The following is a 22,356-nucleotide window of genomic DNA, read 5'->3' as shown; positions in this document are numbered from 1 at the left end:
AGTAAAGGTTGCCATTTTTCTAGAGGTTATAAAGAGAAGGGGATTGAAGGGGATCCTGCTCTATTTGTTGGAGAGCAGTAGCAAACTCTAGAGAAAGGAAGCCAGTGCTTTGATACAACAGTAAGGAAGTAAGTATGACCGAAGAAGTATGACCCAGCATCTTCACAAGCAGGTAGAAGTGTTTTGGTTTTATGTGCCTGGAATTGCATGACATCGAAGGTTTTTGAGCAAAAAAAGTGACAAATGTGAAGACAGGGGTGGCCTGTGTGACGCTGGAGTCACAGGCAGAAGTTTAGAAGACTTCTATCGAGGTGAGGATAAAGGCAGTCTATGCCATCGGGGTGCGTATGGGACTAGAAAGGAAGGGGAAACTAGAGAGATACACAGAAAGTAGAATTCACAGGATTAGGTGACTGACTCCATGTAAGGGATGAAGGGGGAAGTAAGGCAACCAGTAGAAGAGGAAAAGACTCTGAACAACAGAGAATGAGGTTAACCTTAGGACTGATTTGAATCTGATGTTACAAGACCTCCAATATTTAACATTTACTGAACATGTCCTGTAAACAGTTAAAGATACAGGCTCAGAATTTAAAGGTGTGTACAGGACAGATAAAGATAGGTAGATAGCTGGGTTGGGGGGGGGGAGAGGCAGAGAGAGAGAGACAGAGACAGAGAGACAGGGACAGAGAGAGAAAGGAGACTGATAATAGATGAACACAAGTATAGCTCTAATATCATTTGAACTTTAGGAATTATTATTATTTTTTACAATTTTTAATGTTTATTTATTTTGAGACAGAGAGAGAGACAGACAGACAGACAGACAGAGTTTGAGCAGGGGAGGGACTAAGAGAGAGGGAGACACAGAATCTGAAGCAGGCTTCAGGCTCTGAGCTGTCAGCACAGGGCCCTATGCGGGGCTCGAACTCATGGACTGCAAGATCATGACCTGAGCTGAAGTGGGACGCTCAACCAACTGAGCCACCCAGATGCCCCAGGGCTTATTACTGAAGCAACAATATTAATCTAGAAATATTTTATGAAAGAGCAATACAAGTGAGTATAAAGCAGAGCTTACTGATTTGAGCTCTGAGTATTCTGATTGATTTAGAAAGAGTGTGAGGGAGACATGCTGCACCTACTCCCTGATATCTATTTTTCCTTTTAGTTGGTCCTACACAAAACGTACTTGCGTATTTTCATATATAATATTCACTTATGGATTTCTGCATTGGCAGTATGTCTGTGTTTATTTGGTTTAAATCATTCTACAAAATACAAATGCGTGTGTGTCAGGCACTGTTTGAAGCACTAGGAACATTTAGGTGTACAATATTAAGTTCCTGGCCTCAAAGAGAAGCTTAGATTCCAGAGGGAGACAGGCAATAAACAAGCATATATAACACTCTCCAATAAATGGATCGTAATTGGTCGATAGGAGAATGTGGTTTTAATAGAGTGATCCAGAGTCCTCTCAGTAGAGGTAATATTTTAGTGAATAGCTGCATGGAGTGAAGGAGAAAGCCAAGTGACTATCTAAGAAAAGAGTTTTTCAGAATGAGGAAACAGCAATTGCCATGGAACAGCAAAGAGGCCAAAGAATGTGGAATGGAGTAAACTGGGCAAAGAATATAAGATGGTAAAGAAGGAGAGGTAGGCAGGTCCAGGTGAGGTAAGGCTGTCTTGATCATAGAAGGGACTTTATTCTAAATATGAGGGGAAGATACTGGAGGGTTTTCGGGTGAGGAGTGACATGGCATGATTTATGTCTAAAAACACCACTCTGGTTGCCACATTTGAAATAAATTATCGGGGGGGGGGGCAAGGGTAGAGGTAGGGAGGGCAGTTATGAGGCAGTTAAGGATACAGGCTTGAGGTGACGGTGGGTGGCCCCGGGTGGTAGCAGTGACGGTGGGGCCAAGTGGCTGACGTGACTAAGAGAGAGCTGACGTGAGTGGCTGAAGGAAGGAGGGTGGGGTATGAAAGAAGAATCAGACATGACAGCCTTGAACTGATAGCAGAAAGTCAAGTTTTATGGGAAAGCGAAGAAGCTCAATTTTGGACTTACCATGTGATTTTTGGCAAGTTACTGAACATCCCTGGACATGTTTCCTCATTTGTAAAACAAGGCTCAAAACAGAATCTACTTCATAGAGTTACACAAGCATTAAATAATGATACAAGGAAAAGTAATCAGAGGCTGGCACAGCATGTCAGGTGTCCAGTTAAAATTAGATAGCGAGAAGCTGAGGAAAAATTTCAGTCTTTTAATCTATGACAAAGGAGGCAAGATTATCCCATGGGAAAAACACAGTCTGTTCAACAAATGGTGTTGGGAAAATTGGACAGCTCCATGCAAAAGAATGAAACGGGACCACTGTCTTATACTGTACCCAAAAATAAACTCAAATGAATTAAGGACCTTAAATGTGAGACCTGCAGCCATAAAAATTCTAGAAGAGAAGAGGCAGTAGTTTCTCTGACACTGGCTATAGTATTCTTTTTCTAGATATGTCTCCTGAGGCTAGGTAAATAATAGCAAAAATAAACTATTAGGATACATCAAAATAGAGTTTTTGCATAGTAATCAACAAAAAAGAAACAAAAAGAATAGAAGATACCTGCAAATTATATATTTGATAAGGGGTTAGTATCCAAAATATATAAAGAACTTACGCAACCCAACACCAAAAAAACCCCCCAAACAAACCCCAAAACAACCCAATTAAAAAATGGGCAGAAGATATGAACAGACATTTTTCCAAAGAAGACATGCAGATGGCTAACAGACACATGAAATGATGCTCATCAGAACCACAATGAGACCACCTCGCACCTGTCAGAATGGCTAAAAAAAAAAAATCACAAGAAACTACAAATGGTGGGGATGATGTAGAGGAAAGGAGCCCCTCATGCACTGCCCGGGAATGCAAACTGGGGCAGCCATCGTAGAAAACAGTATGGGGATTCCTCAATAAAAACAGAATGACAATATGACACAGTAATTCCACCCAAAGAATATGAAAATACTAATTTGAAAAGACATATGTATCCCCATGTATATGGCAGCATTGTTTACAACAGCCAAAATATGGAAGCAACCTAAGTGTCCATCCATAGATGGACGGATAAGAAGATACGGGATATACTGCAATATTACTCAGCCATAAAAAAGAATGAAACTTTGCCATTTGCAACAACATGGATGGAACTACAGGGCATTATGCTGAGTGAAATAAGTTAGTCAGAGAAGGACAAATACCATATGATTTCACTCATATGTGGAATTTAAAAAACAAATGAACAAAGAAAAAGAGGAACAAACAAAACACCAGACTCATAACTACAGAGAACAAATTGGTGGTTATGAGAAGGGAGGTGGGGGGGATGGATGAAATAAGTGATGGGCATTAAGCGTACACTTACCATGATGATCACTGAGTAATGTACAGAATTGTCAAATCACTATACTGTGCACCTGAAACTAATATATCACTGTATCTTAATCACACTGGCATTATATTATATACACAACTGATTAGTTAATTAATTAAATTTAAAAAACCCTTCAATTTCACATTTTTTCTGAGTCTTAAAAAAAAGGAAGCTTAAAATCTCTTGCTACAATTTCTTCTCTGTCTCCTCTTTTGGGGTATGAGTGCTACTGCTGTGCGAGAGAGCATTCATTCTAAATGTCAATCATGTCATGTGTGTTGAAAATAATAATAATGCCGATGGTGACTGTGACTTAAACGAGGTATAGAAGTGATGGTCATTAGAGAGAAGTTCAAACTGAAATCAGGAGACTACAGAGAAGAGAAAGTGGTTTATATTTTGAAGAAAAGAAGAGAAAGAATTTAAAGAATTACTTGAGGGGGGGCACCTGGGTGGCTCAGTTGGTTGAGTGTCCAACTTTGGCTCAGGTCATGATCTCATGGTTCGTGAGTTTGAGCCCCGCGTTGGGCTCTGTGCTGACAGCTTGGATCCTGGAGCCTGCTTCGGATTCTGTGTCTCCCCATCCTCACTGCTCCCCCTCTGCACCAGCTCATGCTCTATCTCTCTCTCCTCTCAAAAATAATGTAATAAAAAATTAAAGAATTACATGAGGGGATATATTCCATGAGAAATGATAAAAGTCATTAAAATTAGGAGGAAAATTGATAATCATATGATGATGATGAAAATCCACACACGTTTTACAAAGTATGGCTTATGACCTTTTAGACATAAAAAGACCCGTGGTCACCGTCATAAAATGAAAAGAGATTATTTAACTGAGGGAACTAAAGTCACCAAAATTGCCATGCAACTGTAAGGGGCAGACCACATCACCATTTTTAAGATGACACCTCGTATGTTCCCAACACAATCTAGTGTGTTGCTCCCAGCTTACCCACACGGCAACAGGAAAGACTGCCAGGCAGATGGATGAGCACAAGTGCAGAGGTCTCCACGTCCATGCTCTGTAGTTTATTCAAAACTGAACAATTATCATTAATTAAATATCTCTCTGGGAAAGTGTTGACATAGAGACATGGGTTTTTAACATGCACATCATCTTAAAACGTGATGCTTTTCTTACAAAAGACATTTAAAAACATGTCATTATTTACTCCTCTGATAGGATAGAATTTACAAAGACAATCTATGCTTATTTTTGCAAATTAATGCTTCCTCCACTTGAAGATAATTATTTGAGGACAGAGTCATTTTTAAACGACATTTAAATTGTTGGTCCCCTATGCCAGGTTTTCATACTCAGTTCCAGGAACCCCCTGGTCTTTCTGGAAGCCTTCAAGGGATTTGCTAGTATGTGGGGGTGGGGGTGCGGGGAAGGGAGGTATTCTGTTCGATGTTCTTGTAAGTATTTCTTAAAACAGGTTATTGGGAGGATGTTTATCTCTGAATCACATTATTTTCACTTCCTCTAATTCTTAGATAGACTTTCCTTACATTTTCTATTCTAACCACTTACCTCAGCTGCATTTATACCCAAATACAGGCTGATTCTGGAATAAATGAACTTAATGTTTATTATCATCTTTAAAAAACATTTAACTCCAGAATCGTTAACATACAGTGTTATTAGTTTCAGGTGTACAGTATAGTGAGTCAGCACTTCCATACATCACTCTGTGCTCACCATGACAAGAACACTCCTTTATCCCCATCGCCTATTTCCTCCACCCTCCTACCCCCACCGCCCCACTGGTCACCATCAGTTTGTTCTCTGTCGTTAAGAGTCTGTTCTTTGGTTTGTCTCTTTCTCTTTCTGTCTCTTTTTTCCCTTGCTTGTTTGTTATGTTTCTTAAATTCCACATCTGAGTGAAATTATAAATAAATAAATAATGAGCGAAAGTTTGTCTTTCTCTGATTTATTTCACTTAGCATTATACTCTAGCACCATCCATATTGCCGCAAAAGGCAAGATTTCATTCATCTTTATGGATGAATAATATTCCATTGTGTGTGTATATATACCACATGTTTCTTATTATCACTTTTAGACAGGTACTTATATTTTAGCTGACTTACACAAAAAAAGCACATTAAAATGAAACATCATTTATTATTTATAACCTTCATTCGAAAACTTACTCATCTAGTCTTTGCTTAATTCTATTAAAATTTAAAAATTCTTCATGACACGTTTGTATATATGATATACAGATATAAGTTTATATCTGTAGACAAATATATATGTATATATGCACATATATATGTATCTATATACACGTATTTTTTTCACACATATATAAATTTGGCTGTTAATATCTTACCTATACCATTTACATTTTTATGTTTTCAAAGTAAATATTCTATAACTTTTACAGTGTTTGATAAATTCTCTTCTATATTGGGTATTATGTATCATTGGTGGGTGTGTAAAACATGTTGAACAATATGGCTACGTTAAATATGCACATGTTAGATTATGAAGTTCTCTCCTTAGATGAATTACTCTTCCACACAGAAACTTGTACACATATATACATGGAGGAATAGAGCAACAGTACTGCTAATAACAGATGTCTGCAAGAGCATATTATTGGGTACAACCTAAATGCCTCTCAAGAGGAGAATGAATATGTAGATGATGACATATTTACATACCAGGGAGTAAAGAATAAAGGATCCTTATGTTTTAGCATGAATACACCCAAGAAATATAATTCTGAGCAAAGTGAGCTGCAGAAGGATACTGCAGTATGCTACCACGTCAGACTTAAAATGTGCAAAACAATAATTAGCATTGTCTTAGGTTACTTAAATATGTAATAAGTGCATAAAGCCAGTATGAGAATGATTCAACACTAGGTTCAGGAATGGAGAATTGCAGGGGGGAGTTGGGAAGACAAAGGAGGGGAATACGATCCAGGAGGGGCACACAGGAATTTTACATTTTATATTTTAAAATAGAGATTTTAATGTCTTTTTTTTTCCCTTAAATTAGTGGTTGACACAGGGGTTTCTTGTATGTCTAAAATATTTAATAAAGGTAATACTGGCTACTAGTTACTTGATAACATATCTAGAGATAGTTTCAAAGAAAAGGTTTTCAGGAAGCAAAGATACCAATTTCAAACGTTACCCAAGCTGTATCGAATCAAAAAACAATGAGTATAGTATGGAAACAGCCACTCACGCCACATGAGAAGCTGGAGCGGGATTTCCCAGGGTATGGCTGCATGGACCATTAGCTATGGCAACACCACCTTCGTTTTACAAAAGCAATTAGTACATGCTTCAGTTTTCAAAGTGAGCAAGGATTACCTACTCTTAAAAAGTTATTAAAAGCACTTGGCTTTTGACCTTAGAACTCAATTGGTACACAGTACTGGGGACAGTTTTTTGCTATCCTAATAAAAGTTGTCAAACATCATTTTCTTAGACTCCATATTAAAAGAAACATTACATAAGGTACTGTGATTTGAAAACAAGCACTTTTATGTAGAGAGCTCAAGTAATGGTCTTTTATTAATCAGTTAAAATATTTTAAGTCAGAATAGGGAGAAAAATATGGAACAAGGAAAAGAAAGCATACATACAAAGACAAATTATGCATTGTGAGCTGATTAAACTCTGTATCTCACTTAAGTACAAAATAGGTAAAGAAAAAGAGCAGATAATCACAAAGAAGTCTGAGAGTTGGGGTATGTGTGAGACGGTGGTAGGGATTAATCACGTAAGGCCACGAGGGTTCACTCGGGGAAACTTTACACAGCAAAGTAGGAGTCATGCTCAGGGTCACAGAAATAAAAACATTTTCAGTGAACTGGCCTCACAAGAATGGGAGCTTGGAATGTGTGTGGTGGTGGCTGAGAAGGTGGGTGTGTGGCTTGGATTCAACTGTCCTGTCTCCAAGAGGGCAGCATCAGCAAGCGGTGGTTTGCCCTCGCCTTCCTTTAAATGCCCTTCCCAGACTAGATTTTCTTTTTCCCTTTCATTCTTTCTTTTTTTTTTTTTTTTTAAGTATTAAATGTTTATTTCCCCCTTTTCCGAGACTCTTAAGCTTGGCTCTGATGTGCTGGCTAATCCTTGGGGTATGTACAGAGGGCTCGGTCGTGGACTGTTGTTATTATCTTAAATGGTGCAAAGGGCATTTACAATAGATTTTCAGGCACTATTTTGAAATATTTTTTCTGAAGTTTACCCTCTGTGTTTATCTTTGGTTGTGTAATGATTATGCTGTGCCAAAGAGCTTTGGTTGGAAACACAGTCTTGGGTTCTAAATCATCAATGTATATTCAAAAAGACAAAAAACTGAAGGAATAGAGGAAATGTTTCTCTATCTTCCTTTTGTACCCTACCAAAAAAATAAAAAAAGGAAATACATAAAGAAACTTAAAATTATGCACAAACTTTTGCATATAAATTGCAATTGGTTATTGAATGTACATTTCATGATTTTATAATATCCTAGGTATAAAACTTCCCAGTCTTATTTTCTCAATATTGCTATATGTTCCACCTGTGTACCAAAGGCAGGGGTGAGGCGGACATTCCGGGTTGTTTCATCATCTGTCTATATTCTCCAATCTGGGGCTCTTCGCTGCGGGCATGTTTTGCTGGTATTTGGTTGGATGTGGTCTGCAGGCCCAGCATAAAGGAAGGGCCTCAGCTTCCCCCTGTGACTCAGTGTCATAGCACTTTACTCTTAATACTACTTTACTCTGGTGGATTCTGGCTCTTAAAAAAGCTCTCTGCATAGGTTCAATACAATTACTAACTCTTAGAATGTGATAGTCAACCCATGTAAAATAAAACTCGAGAAGATCTGATATTACACCCATCCCTACATTGCTGTGGGTTTGGCCCCATCATCTCTCTTCCCCATCCCCACTGGTTTGTCATCTCATCTGTCCATCCAAAAGTTACGCATGAGTCAACATGCATGTGCTAATTTCATTTGGCTGGAATTCCCTAAATGAAATTCTAGCTTCTTGTAATAGCACAAAGGAAAGATGTTTCTACTGCACTCGGCAATTACATGTTCAAACTTGTTTTCATCAGTGAAAAATTATAGTCCAAAGACTGTCTTATCAGAGCTGAAAAACAGTATGTTTGATGACATCCTTTTCAACCTGAGATGGCCTTCATTTTTAAAAAACGTTTTATTTTAAATACAGCATATTGTAAGGTAGTTTAGGAATGCTCTTACTCATCTAGTTTAGCTTTTTTTTTTTTCTGCCAGATGTTTATGTTGGTGAGGAACCAATAACACTGTCTAGACCTCTAGCATATAGTAATCAAGCATGAATGGAAAACATTCAGGGGTCACACTTCAATCTGGAGCTACAACATCCTGCTATTCAAAACCAGATTAGAGATGATGGATCATGATAAACAGAACCACACTGAATGCTGAGTCAGTGATTTGAGAGTTGTCGGCAAAAAGCTAACTATGTCACAAAAATCTGCAAGATAATACAAAGTCTAGACATCATTAAATGTGCTGAGCTCCTACCTCCACCCCAAGTCGTCAACAATCAATCACTTGCTACCTTGTGACTTTCACATCAGCAACCCATAAATCAGGAATCCTCAATCTTTTACGGAGGAGTTCCTTGCAGTCATGGCTTTCGAGGCATGTGCATGTGCACATGTGTGTGTGCGCACGCGCATACGTGTGTGGGTGTGTTTGAAATTGCCTACATGTGCTCCTGTAAATAAATGCCCTAAAAAAAGACAGAAAGAGAAAAGTGATATATGGTGTCAGAATGTTCAGAGATCACCAAGCAAGATTTTACCAAGCACTAATATGCCATGTTTTTTTACTATGTCTTGGTGGTTTTGTGTAGAAGTCATTAATTTGTTTTTATTGAGAATGTTTCCGTTTTTGACTGAAATAATTTACTGATTAGATATTCCTGCTATGGAGGACCAAATTCAACATGAATATATTTTTACTGTCAAATAATCAGGAGTCAGGGGCAGAATCCTGGAAAAATCATAAAAATGCCTTCTTTGCGCTCTCCATTTCCTGGCTGCCACTCTCAAGTCTTTATGGAACTTTTGATCTGGAACATATTTGAGTTACACTGAATGCAAGATGTAGGTCAATGACTGTTTCTAAGAGGGTAAACCTTACTGCTTCCTAAAGTAAAGTAGAGTAAAATCATAGTGGAGTACTTTATGTTTTCTTTGTTTTTGTTTGTTTGTTTGTTTTAAGTTTTATTCAGTGGAGGGAGCAACCTGGTGAGTTGGTCCAGTTACTAGTGTATGAATTTCTTCAAACACTGAGGAACATCCAAAAAACTTACCTGGCCGAAAGTACCAATGCTACTGTGCAAAACAATGTCAATCTGAAATGCCCGTATTTACCTTCACAGCACCCTCCCGGCACATGCCAACTATCACACCCTCACGGTGGCATAGAGACTCTTTCCTGCAATGATTCAAATGCTCCCATTTCCATGAGGAATTGCAAAAAAGTGACAATTATGACTTTATTATTTTTTAATGTTTATTTTTGAGAGAGAGAGTGCACACACGCACGTGTGTGCATGCACAAGCAGTGAAGGGGTAACACAGAGAGGAGGACAGAGGATCTCAAGGGGGCTCTGCACTGAAAGCAACGAGCCCTATTATATGGGGCTCAAACTCATGAACCAAGAGATCATGACCTAAGTCGAAGTCAGATGCTCACCCAACTGAGCCACCCAGGTGCCCTGATAATTACGACTTTAAAAAGTTAGTTGTGTCAAGGAAATTTTAACTTAAAAATAATGTTCATTGGAGTGCAAATGAGCAGGAGTCTAACAAATTACAGAAAAGCAAGTGGTGATAAAACAGTGTGGATATCCTATTGTTATAATGCACTTGGGCCAGAGGTAAATTTATGCTGCAGAGAGGAGACAGGGAGAGAGGGAGGGAAGGGCATTATTGATTGGCTTAGCAAATACCTTATGGCACCTGTCAAATCAGGCCTCAGAATCTCATTTTCTCTGCAGGTCACTTTTTCCTGCCAAAGAGACTCTAGACTACTGAAATCCAGACACAGATTTTATCTTTGTGTCTTTTCTACCACCTGGCATTCTATCACAAAGTCAGGGCACAATCAATATTAGCTAATTTGTAGTTAATAAAAGATTATGCCCATCCAGCACAAAACCCCTTTGTTATTCTTTGCATCAGTGGATGAATGTTTTGTCTGTCTTCTTGACTAGTCAGTGTCTGAGCCATGTCCCATACTCTCTCTTTTTCTAAGCCTCTTATTTGAAAGTGAAGCATTCATTCTTAAAAATGTTCCTGCTTTCTTTCACTCTTCAGCCTCTTTATCTGGTCACATTAAGAAGCCAAAATTAACTAGATTCTTTGGAATTACTGATAAAATCACCCTTAAAAGAAAATAAGGCCATGATACATGGACATATTGTCAATATTCAAAATATGCTTTAATTAAAAATGTGAAAGCTAACAAAAGCAGTATTAATGTAAATTCTTATCTTCTTTGGTAATTTTCTCATTGATTTCATTAATATTTCATTGAATAGGTGATCATTAATATTCAAACTACTCAAAGCAATCTAGAATGTCATTGATCCAAAATGGACTAGGATTTTTAAAGATGATTTTCTATATGAAGTTTTACTATGATTATATACTTAATCATTGAATTCTATCATCTCAATTATTTTTACTGTTCAGCTAACATAATTTTGGTTACTGGTAACATTTAATAATATAATAATTATGTTATGTACATAGTTTATTATGTTGTATTTTTCATATAACTCACCCATCATTAATTTTCTTTTCCTTTAAAAATGCAATATAAATATATCTTTTCAAATTATGAGGGAAAAAAAAAGATGTCCTGACTTCCAGTTCAATTCCATAAGAAATTCTGTGGAATCACAAGACTGACAATAATCTATTTCAGTTCTACAGCCCATGTATTTTGAAATCTGAGAGTAGGGGCGCCTGGGTGGCTCAGTCGGTTAAGCATCTGGCTTTGGCTCAGGTCATTATCTCACAGTTCGTGGGTTCGAGCCCCGCGTCGGGCTCTGTGCTGACAGCTAGCTTGGAGCCTGGAGCCTCCTTCAGATTCTGTATCTCCCTCTTTCTCTGACCCTCCCCTGCTCATGCTGTCTCTCTCTCTCTCTCAGAAGTAAATAAAAAACATAAAAAAAAAATCTGAGAGTAATCTCCACAAATTGAGACATTTAAAGTATAACTTCCAATTTCATTCCAATTCATTTCAATTCAGAGCTCAGTCGAGAGCACCCTATCTTAGCCAGTGACACATTTTACCCTTTAGAATACTTAAACTTTGGAAAAATCAGCATATCACCTTCAAAAAATGATTAAGGCTATGGTTCCCTGACATTTTGGACTCATGTTCCATCCCTCCCACCCATGCTTTCCTTCTCTCTCTTTAGCATTTTGTAAGATGCAGTTTGTACTGTAAAAACAATAAATCAGTCACGTGTATTTACATATGCTCTTTCTGATACTGTCCCTTACCAGCGTGTCTTCCACCATCTCCCTGAGAATCACTGGTTTAAAGAACAAATCAGTGATGAGTTTTAGACATCCCTGAGTGTTTAAGAGACATTGTTTAGTTTTTCCTTACTGCAATGGAGTTCACTTTCCCATGTAGATCCCCTCTCGAGTTCAAAGGTAGAATTCAGGTGTCATATTTATGGCTGGCAGGCAACAATACATCTGTCCTGTTTGTCAAAAATTACCTAGCACGGTGTTTTTCATATAATAGGCTCTCAATAAGTACTTGTGAGATTAATCGGTAATGACTGACAGACTTGGGTGTTTCTGAGTTTTGTGCATGGATACACACTAATAGATTTTTAAGGTAATGCCAAAAAATAGTTAAATGGGAATAAAAATAGTAGTATATACCTCTCAGGATTATTTTAAAGATTAAATGAGAAAATGCCTTTAGAGCTCTCAGTCTGGGTGGCTGTTCACAGGTAAGAAGGAAAGAGCACAGGAGGGTAAATGCAAATTCCTCATCATTACCACACTCAAACAATTCCAGCCTGTGCTTTCTGGATGGTATATCATCTTTCCTCAAGAATGACAGATTACAGAAGACACACAGATGGCCAACAGGTACATGAAAAGCTGCTCAACATCACTAATGGTCAGGGAAATGCAAATCAAAACCACAGTGAAGTATCACCTCACACCTGTTAGAATGGCTGGTATCAAAAAGACAAGAAGTAACAAGGATTAGTAGGGATGTGGAGAAAAGGGAGCCTTCATTGTTGGTGGTGATGTAAATTGGTGCGGTCACTATAGAATACAAAGTGGAGGTTCCTCAGAAAGTTAAAAATAGAAATATTAAATGATCCAGTAATTCCACAACAGGGGATTTACCCAAAGAAAATGAAAACATTAATTTTAAAAGACATGCACTCTTAGGTTTACTGCAACATTATTTACAAAAGCCAAGATACAGAAGCAACCCGTGTCATCCATACATAAATGAATAAAGAAAATGTGGTGTGTGTGTGTGTGTGTGTGTATATATATTATATATATGTGTATATATATATATATAATGAAATATTAGTCATAAAAAAGGATAAAATCTTGCCATTTGCAACAATATGGATGGATCTGGCATATAATGCTAAGCGAAATAAGTCAGAGAAAGACAAATACCATATGATTTCTTTTATATGTGAAATCAAAAAACAAACCAAAATAAATGAATAAACAAATAAAAAAAATAGAAACAGACCCATAAATACAGAGACCAATTTGATGGTTGCCAGATGGCTGGAGGCAGGGCGATGAGCAAAATGTGTGAAGGGGAGTGGGAGATACAGGCTTCCAGTTATGGAATGAATTAAGTCATGGGGAGAAAAGGTACTACATAGGGAATACAGTCAGTGATATTGTAATAGTGTATGGTGACAGGTGGTAGCTACACTGTGGGGGGCACAGCCTAACACATAGAATTGTGGAATCACTATGTTGTACACCTGAAACTAATGTGACTATGTTAACTATATGTTACTAACATGACTAATATTAACGATACTTGAATAAAGAAAGAATGAGAACTATTAAAAGCAAGTGGCTATAATCAGAGATTGAAAAACATACACAATGACAAGTTTAACTTAAAATTATACCTTAATAATTCCTCTAGAACAGAGAGAGCTTCAAGTAGAATGTTCTTTTAACTCAAGTTTTGGCTTTAGGATATAGCTTCAGATCCTTAAGCATACCTGTGACTATTTAATATATCCCTTCTACCATGACTTTGACTTTGGACACATTTTGTTATTGTGGTTATAAGGACCTTTGGCAAAATACCCAGACAGCTTATACCTACTATTTTAAATGAAGAAAGTTGCAGAAGTTTTGCTCCAGAAAGAGAGGTGGCCCAAATATCCCTTTCAAGCAGCAGCCTTGACATTCAGCATACTTCTTCCCATACCAGAGCTGGGCCATGTGCTTGAAACCCCCGCCTGCTGGTGCTGTTCTTTTCCATGTTTGGCTCCATCTACACAGCAATTTTCAAAGCAGGTTCCAACTCGCTTGGAAAGACTTTCATATTTGTATATGTAGCCTGACAAAGTCATACAAGGACTGATTTCTTAATCAGCGTGCAAAGACAGTTATTCTCAAGTCATCCCACTTTGCAATTCAACAAGGTCAGTGCAGAAATCACCTTCGTTAGATCTTTCTTTGTTTTTTCCTTCCAGAGGTACGGAAAAAAATTCCATTTGCAATTGACATTTTACCTTTTACTTTCTATTTCTGGACTGGTTGAACTATTTTTGCCCAAAAGGCTTACACAAATTACAGTGATGTCACGCTAGCAGGGTGAAACTTCAATGGACATAGGTCATGGGGGAAAGGGAAGTCGGTTTATAACAAGCAAACTGATGGAGTCCTTTACTATATGCCAATGACTCTTCTAGGCACTCTACATAGTAGCTCATTTAATCTTTGAAACAGTTTTAGACACAAGTACTATGATCATCCTCTTTATATTGGTGAGAAGCAGACTGACTTGCCCAAAGCAATCCAGTGCAAGAGCCAGGATTCAAACCCAGAAGTCTGATGTCACAGCCAGCTCTCTTAGCTAATATGTTAGGTTTTCTCTCATCAAAGCTGACCTTGACATCAACATGCTCCTCTTTAATTGGAATAGTAATATCTAATTTAATAGGTACATGCTGCATCTACCCTCCAGACATGTGACAGGGTCTCATCAAGCACCATTAATGGCTCTGAAATGTTAATACAGTGTTGCATACATCCAGGGAAGTCTTTGTTTACTGAAGGAGCCTGCATATTTTGAAGCATACATCACTCTTGGTTAAAAGGCATTATATATGCCCTTACTTGCTTTCCACTGTGAACCAATGAGCAGAAGACAGTTCACAGGAGTTAGTGTTTGTGGTTTCCCATCATGGGAAATGGGCCAGAATTCCTGATGCCCCATTGAATTGAGAGCCAATGTATTACAGAGCATGTCAGACATTCATTTCGCTAGTGACCTGGAGACCTGGTCAGCTGAAATGTAAAACTCTATTTCACAAAAGACAGAGGATACTGAACACTTGACAGAATACCCCAGGGGATCCGACCTAATGTAGATACTTGAATTTATTCTATGTCTGTTGAATATCACTTGGATTGAGATTTGCCTAAATTTTCATGCCTTCTTCGAGGTAATTAAGTTAGTTCTTCCTTCTTTAAACTGTTTAGCTATGGAAGTAGTGACACATGTCTCACAACAGGCTGAGGTTTTTACACTGAATACTTTTTAAAAAATATTTGTTTATTTTTTGGGGGGGCATGCACATGGCTAAGTGGGGAAGGGGCAGAGTGAAAGGGGGGCAGAGGATCTGAAGCAGGCTCTGTACTGACAGCAGAGTGCCCAACGTGAGGCTCGAACCCACAAACCATGAGATCGTGACCTGAGCCAAAGTCGGATGCTCAACCGACTGAGCCACCCAGGTGCCCCTAGATTGAATGCTTTCTAAACAATCACTGTGATTTACACTATATGACTTGTTCTCACCTCATTAGATGCCATGAAATAAAGGCTAATTTATTTAATTTCTTTCTGGTTTATTTATCCATTCCACTTTGCAAACTGATGAAGCTACTGTAAATGTGTGTCGTCTGGGTTTTTCTTTCTTTGAGCCTCCCTCTCTCTTTCTAGTCTGAATATTAGTGTCTTTTCTTTTTCCTTAGAGGCAGTCTTATTGGTACGTCAGTCCAAACTTGTTCACGGAGTTTTGTCGAATACACATCAAGGAATTCCAGCTATCTCATGTATGAGAGCCCAGCATCTATGGGCTGGGAGAAGTTTTTTGAGAGACAGAAGTTTTGAGAAGTCTATGAGAAGTTTTGACTGGGAGTACTTGGAAGCTAAAGGAAGGATATAGTAGGGATTCTTAATTCAGGGTCTATGAGTAGAATTCAGGATGTCTATGAACTTGGGTGAGGAAAAAGTTCATTTTTATTTTCACAAAACTGTAACTGGAATTTGGCATTTCTTCCACTTACGAATGTTGACAAACTGTCACCTCCCCCCGCCTCACAGTGTCATTAGCTGTCCCTGTGACTTTGTCACCAAAAGAAACCAGACGTTTCCATATCATATTACAGTTGGTGCAGCTATCACGAAATATCACTTACACTCATTCCTACTCTACAGTTTTAGGAGTTATCAAACTCACTCCAGATCACACATGATTGTGGTTTTGTGCAATCGACTTCCACAGATGTCCGCATGACATCGTTGCTGGCCCCATTCAGCCACCAAACAGTAAAGTTCAAAGTTTGCACATTGCTGACCTAGATATGGATATTGCGCCCCCAGTATTCTATCTATAATATTTGGTGACAGGGGATGCATCAAAGACTACTACACAGTTTAGTGCTCTTAGTCTAGCTAACAATAACAATCTGCACATGGTATCTTTAAAATAAACATTTAATTTATATTTAATCCCTAAATTTTAAACATCTTCATCTATTATACAATTCATTCATTTTCTATTACTACACCACAATTCTGTGTTTGGAATACCTTGATAACTATATTTTACTATAACTGATTTCCTTCATAATTCGATGTTTTATTTATACATCAAAAAATATTATTCTGAGACGTGATCTTCAGGCTTCACCCAAATGCAAAAAAGATCCGCGGGCACAAAAAAGATGAAGAAGCCGTATCTGAAAGGATTAAGGGGTAACAGATTTTCAGGAATGAAATATACCCCAAAGCCATGAAGTCTGGGTACCCAATGGGAGGGAGGAGGCAGCAGAGGTGCCATGAGGACACGTGAGAAGTGTATGACGGATGCACCATGTGCCGGAGGAGGGCTGTCTCCCCGAACCATGACCACTGTTAGCCCGAGTTGTAATTCCCTGAAAACTAGACGTCATCCTCTGCTTTTAGGAAAGAGACTGTACACCTGTGAGCTTGGGGTTAATGGTGGTGGAGAGAATAGGAGTAAAAGAAACCCTGTGGGTTGTGGTTGGGCAGAAAAAGGCGATTCCATGTCAAGGAGGATGCAATTAAGACAGTCTGTTTCATCACTCCTTATAGCTCGAAGGTCTTTTCCCAGCAACAATTCTGTATTTTGTTTACACAAGGACAGGGATCCTTAAAAATAAGAGGCAGAATCCCTGTTTTATATATAAGGATTTTAAGGTAAGGAAAAGTAAATGATGGTTTTCATACATGGCACCATTTGGGGTAGTAAAACTTTTAAGTTATATCGAGTGTGCTTATTTGTGTGTGCAAGAGACAGAGAAACAGAGGGAGGCACATGCACACACACATGGAGGGAGATACACACACACAGAGGGAGATACACACACACACACACACACACACACACACAGAGGCAGATTGACTGACTGACTCACTGAGAGAAAAAATACCCAATAAGGAACTGAAAACTTTGTGTCATGGCCCAACACTTTAAATCTCCGGAAGAAACTGAAACGTCCGATTAGTTTTTGAGAAACTTGATGAACATCATCAAGGTAATGACCATCATGAAAATAACATTTCAGGGGGTATTAAAAGAAGTATTTTCTTCAGAGGCTTCAAAACCTTGTTTACATGTACTTCATTAATTTCACAACAAAAAGTGAAGCAGGCGATTTGGACTTTCTACTTCCCTCCATTCTGCAACACAGGGCAAAGTGGTATGATATATAGTGGAGATTGTACCTGATGTTTAGAGAAGTGACTTTTTGTGGATAATTAACAACTATTATTTAGAAGATTGGGGGCAGAGGAGAAGTTTGAGGGGAATGAGAGAAGTAAGTGCTCTTGAGGTTTGGATGTGCCCCAAATCAGTCTCCATCTGACAAACACTGATTGTGCTGTGAGCATGAGCCAAGCACAGGAGAGACATGTAAAGGGCCAACTCCCCAGTAATCAGTCCATTGTGGTAGCCAAAATTCTTTCTTTTCAAGTATAGCACCTGGATTCACTACTGTGTTAATTGCCTAAGAGGGCAATATATTAAAAAACAAAACAAAACAAAACAAAAAAAACGAAAAGAAAGAAAAACTGGGCAACATAAAGAATTTCTTTCTTTGGTGGATATGGAGTAGCTAAAATGCTATTCACTGTTAGAGCTGTGGAAATGCTTAGTTTTCATCACGTATAAAAAGTAACTATTTTTTTTAAGTGGCTTCCATTTAGTGCTCCATTTTTGGCCACATATAGACTCTGTGTGTGTGTGTGTGTGTGTGTTTTTTTTTTTTTTTGTGTTTACACACACACACACACACACACACACAGGCAGACAAATGACAAGAAAGAGGCAGCAACTTTCCAGGGATAATATCCTTATTCCAGGAGGCCAAGAGCTGTCAAAATCTCATCATTTATGAAAATATAAGGGGAAGCAGGAATGTTTGATTTAGTCTTACACTCAAAACACCAAACCACAAGATATTTTTGCGTTATCTTTAATAAGACATTTCCATTGGTGACGATGGGTTAGTCAAATAAGACAACAGTGAAGGAACCATTTTTTTTTAAAAGGAGCCACTTAGTTATAGTTGTAGATTTTATGCTCCTATATCTTAGTTCTTACACTTCCTCTGGCTAATTGCAAACTGTTATCACCAGGTAACATAGCTTAAGAAAAAACTTATTGGAAAGTTGGGTTTCTTAAAGGTATCATATTTATTCTAAAGCCATAATAAAATGGTTAAATTTAAAATCTTTTACTCTCTCTCCCCTACATTCTGATTACACTTGACATTGTTTCCTCTGTCCTTTACTGGGCAATATTATCTAGTTTAACAAGGAGAGAGGTTTTCATGAGCATTTAGGGCAAGCTTACTGCCTACGAGGGGATGTAACTAGCATAGTATCTTCATAATCTGCCTTATCACAATCACAAACCTTAGATTTCCCCTCTTCAATCATGTCAGGTCTACTACGTGAAAGTCAAATGACCTTTTATCAAGAACACAGAGCACAGAAATCTGTGGACACCTGGAGGCCACTTGTAATATTTTTAACAACTCAGAACTTCATATGGAATATGAAAAACAACCGGATTAACCAAAAAGGCTAAGAAGATATACTTTCGGACCTGTTCACATATAGAAACACAGAGACTTACAGAGCAAACAAGGCGGAGCCATGAAACAGGAGTAGGATACCTTTCCTGAATCCAGAGAGACGATTTTATTGCAAAATGCTATATCATACCAATTTGTATTCTTACTACCAGGATCGGGCAGAAGTTCCTGATTCTTTAGTGCACCCCTTCAAACACAGTCTGCCGTTCGGCTGCTGTCACGTGAGCCCAAGTACGTTTGAATTGCACCACTGTATTTATGTTTTATTATATTTCAAACGCCTGCCTCCAGCATACCTGACACCCGCTTGGAACTCAGAGCAGCTCCAGGCTGCGGGAGGAAATACGAGCAGGCTTTCACTGGGCAGGGCAGATTACTCCCACACACAGCCCTTCCAGGCCCCTCTCCTGCAGAGACCAGGCCCTTCGGGCCAGACCAGCCCCACGGGACCCCGGCCAGCACAGCAGAGCGAGGTGCTTCTGCCTGAAGCCGCTCATCACCACTGGTTTCCTGGCACTCACAAACGACCTTGCTTTTCGTTCCAAGGTTAAAAAAAAAAAAAAAAACCACCACACACACCTCTCATAAAACCTTATCTAGAAATAATCAGACCAGAAACCTTAGAGACATTAGAGAAAAAAAAAAAATCCCAGAAACGCCAAATACCAGAGGAAGGGAGATAGAAATCATCGCACGGCAGTGATGAACTTTATCCAGCCGATGAGATCATTAATTACCCGAGTTAATATCTGCGTCCGTGTATTGAATTGTTTTCCTTTGAATAACCGCCCATCCCTCCCTCCCCCACTCGCGCCTCACCTGCCAGCCTTCGGTCTCTGGTGTTTTTCCAAATGACATCTAGGGCTCTAGCCGTGGAGTCTCGGATGTGATCGCTGAAGGACCTCCGGAGAGGGGCTCTCAGGGGCCGAGCCATCCCGTGGGCCGCGGGGTCCCCCACCCACCCGCAAGGGACTTCAGCGCAGCCCCGGCGTCGCGACCATGCCGCTGCGGTCCCGCCGGCGTCCTCGGGCGGCCGGGCTGCGTGCGCGCCGGGCCCGGGGGCGAGCCGCCGGCGAGCCCCGCGCCCTTAGGCGCCCGGCATTGCGGCTCGCGCCGCTGCCCGGGAAGCGCAGGCTGCAGGCGGCCTGCTGGACCGCCGCCCGGCGCCGCGCCTGCCACATCTGGAAAGGCTTACAAATGAGCCAGCGACACGCTCGCGCGGCGCCCGGGCCGCCTCCGTGGCTATCTAGATGGTTCTCGCTTCCTGTGTAATCCAATAACTGGACTTGGGTACATGCTCGGCCGTTCGTCTATTCAATAACCTGTCTCCTTCCCTGACAATCCAGGGAACCCTGCGCTTTTGAAGGAAAAGGCAGAGCAGGGGGCGACAAAGTGAGGGGAGGAGGGGGGGGGGCAGGTGGGGTTCTCTTCGACTTGGAAGGTAAATTCTCATTCACATCTGCATTTGATGAACTCGTATGTTTTACTAAGTCATGGCTTTCGATTAGGGCGTTTATGACATAGAAAGTTCAACCTTTCGTTGTGGGTGTGGGAAGGAAAATATGGCTGAATTAATAAGCATCCACAGATCGTCTGGATTCTCTAGGAAATGGATACCTGAGTTTTTAAAGGAAACATTAATCACCTCCTCACATCTCCCCTCTAACTATGCTTCTACTTACATTAGGTGGTTGAATCAAATCATTCTAGGTTTTGCCTCTAAAGAGGGCTCCACTGTCCCCTGGTTTTGAGAATCTTTTAGTTCCAAATGAGCAAACTTCATATTATAATTGCACATCAAAAACTACCCCCCCTGGAATAAAAAAAGTGCCAACCGCCATGATATCAAATTATGAGCCAAATGTTTCTTTTACAAGATATGTTTTTGAGTTTCTGAAACGCCAAATAAATCTATTTCTTTGCCAAGGAATTTGGCTGATTTTCTGCTTTTTAATGCAGTGTTAATCCTCTCTTTTCTCACTATCCCCTAAATGCCATCTTTGAACTTTCAAGATTTGGCATGGAGGCTTACTATTGGCATCACATAGTATCTAAGGGCCAGTTCATAACCTTTGCGAAATTAGATAATGCTGTAAAAGCACTTTGTAAATTGCAAGGTACCATGTGAATGCTAATTATTATCATAATTATTTTTATATGAAATCATTTTCAACCCACACTGATCTCCTGAGTCTCCAAATTTCTACAACACGCATCCTCTTTCCCATCAACTTTGACAACTTAATTATACAAAGGATGATAATTACAATAGTGGGATTGTGCTCGCTAGTTGTAACTAACACATGTACCACTACTTATTAGCAGCCCACGAGTCTTCAATCACATTGTTCCCAAATTGCTAAAGCTTATGAGTCTCTCCAACTGAGAATGCGCATGTTGGTCGATATTGTCTTCTTTGCCTTATCATTGGGCTGGACATGGATCAGGAGGCAGCAAGTACTAACTACTGAGTTATGTAGTCCGTTGTCCCTGTGGGAGTCAATTCCAAGGGAAAATTCTCCATTAAAAAAAACCTCAAAAAATTTGATTGCCTAGTACATGGCTTGATTTTAAAACAAAGTACTCAAGTCTGTGTGTGTGTGTGTGTGTGTGTGTGTTTGCGCGCGTGCATGTGTGTACACGCATGCACGTATTTGTTTCTCCTTCAAAGAGGTCTGGGCACTGTGAAACAGGTTGACTCATTTTCTGGTCAGGTTGAACAGGGCAGGTCTGTTTGTAAATGAACATTATGAAGTTACCATAGCACAAGTAGTGAGCCACACTCTACGCTAGGCATGGGAAAGTTGAGGATGAGTAAGACATCAACTTAGTCTTCGAGGAGATATCACATTGACCACAAATAATTTCAAATAGTGTCATAAGTTCTATGATAGAAGCATGTACAAAGCATATAGGAGCAAAAGAGAAGGTAAAGGCAGCTTAGATTCCTAATTCTTCTTAAGCACTGACCTCACCTAAATTTCCAGGCTGGATTTACAACATACAACCATTCCTAGAATGAATATCAACAGCTGATTGTATGAGTTACTGACTGTAATGGCATTCTATACCTAAAGACAGTAAGGGAAAAGGAGCAACAAAGGGAAAACAGCATTTATTGAGTGCCTATGATGTACCAAAACTTCTTCCAGCACTGTAGATAGATAGACTGCCATGTATACAGACCCTTATAGGTGTTACTATCTCCTCCTCAGAGATGAGGAAATTGGAGGGCAGAGAAAAATTTGAGAAAGGGAAGGTAGTACCTGGCAGATCCAGGATTCATCCCCAGAG

At 39.4% G+C, this 22,356-nt stretch overlaps 1 protein-coding gene across 1 annotated transcript in view; it reads right to left on the bottom strand.

The window, feature by feature from the left end:
- The window catches only part of DLC1 (DLC1 Rho GTPase activating protein), a 393,707-nt gene that overhangs the window by 154,627 nt on the left and 216,724 nt on the right, over positions 1-22,356 (bottom strand). The gene's annotated exons all lie outside the window — the stretch shown is intronic.

The sequence above is a fragment of the Hyaena hyaena genome, unplaced genomic scaffold (assembly GCF_003009895.1).
Source record: "Hyaena hyaena isolate Hyena2069 unplaced genomic scaffold, ASM300989v1 scaffold_17, whole genome shotgun sequence".
NCBI lineage: Eukaryota > Metazoa > Chordata > Mammalia > Carnivora > Hyaenidae > Hyaena > Hyaena hyaena.
The sequence above is the reverse complement of the archived record's forward strand: the minus strand, read 5'-3'. Positions and strand labels throughout refer to the sequence as shown.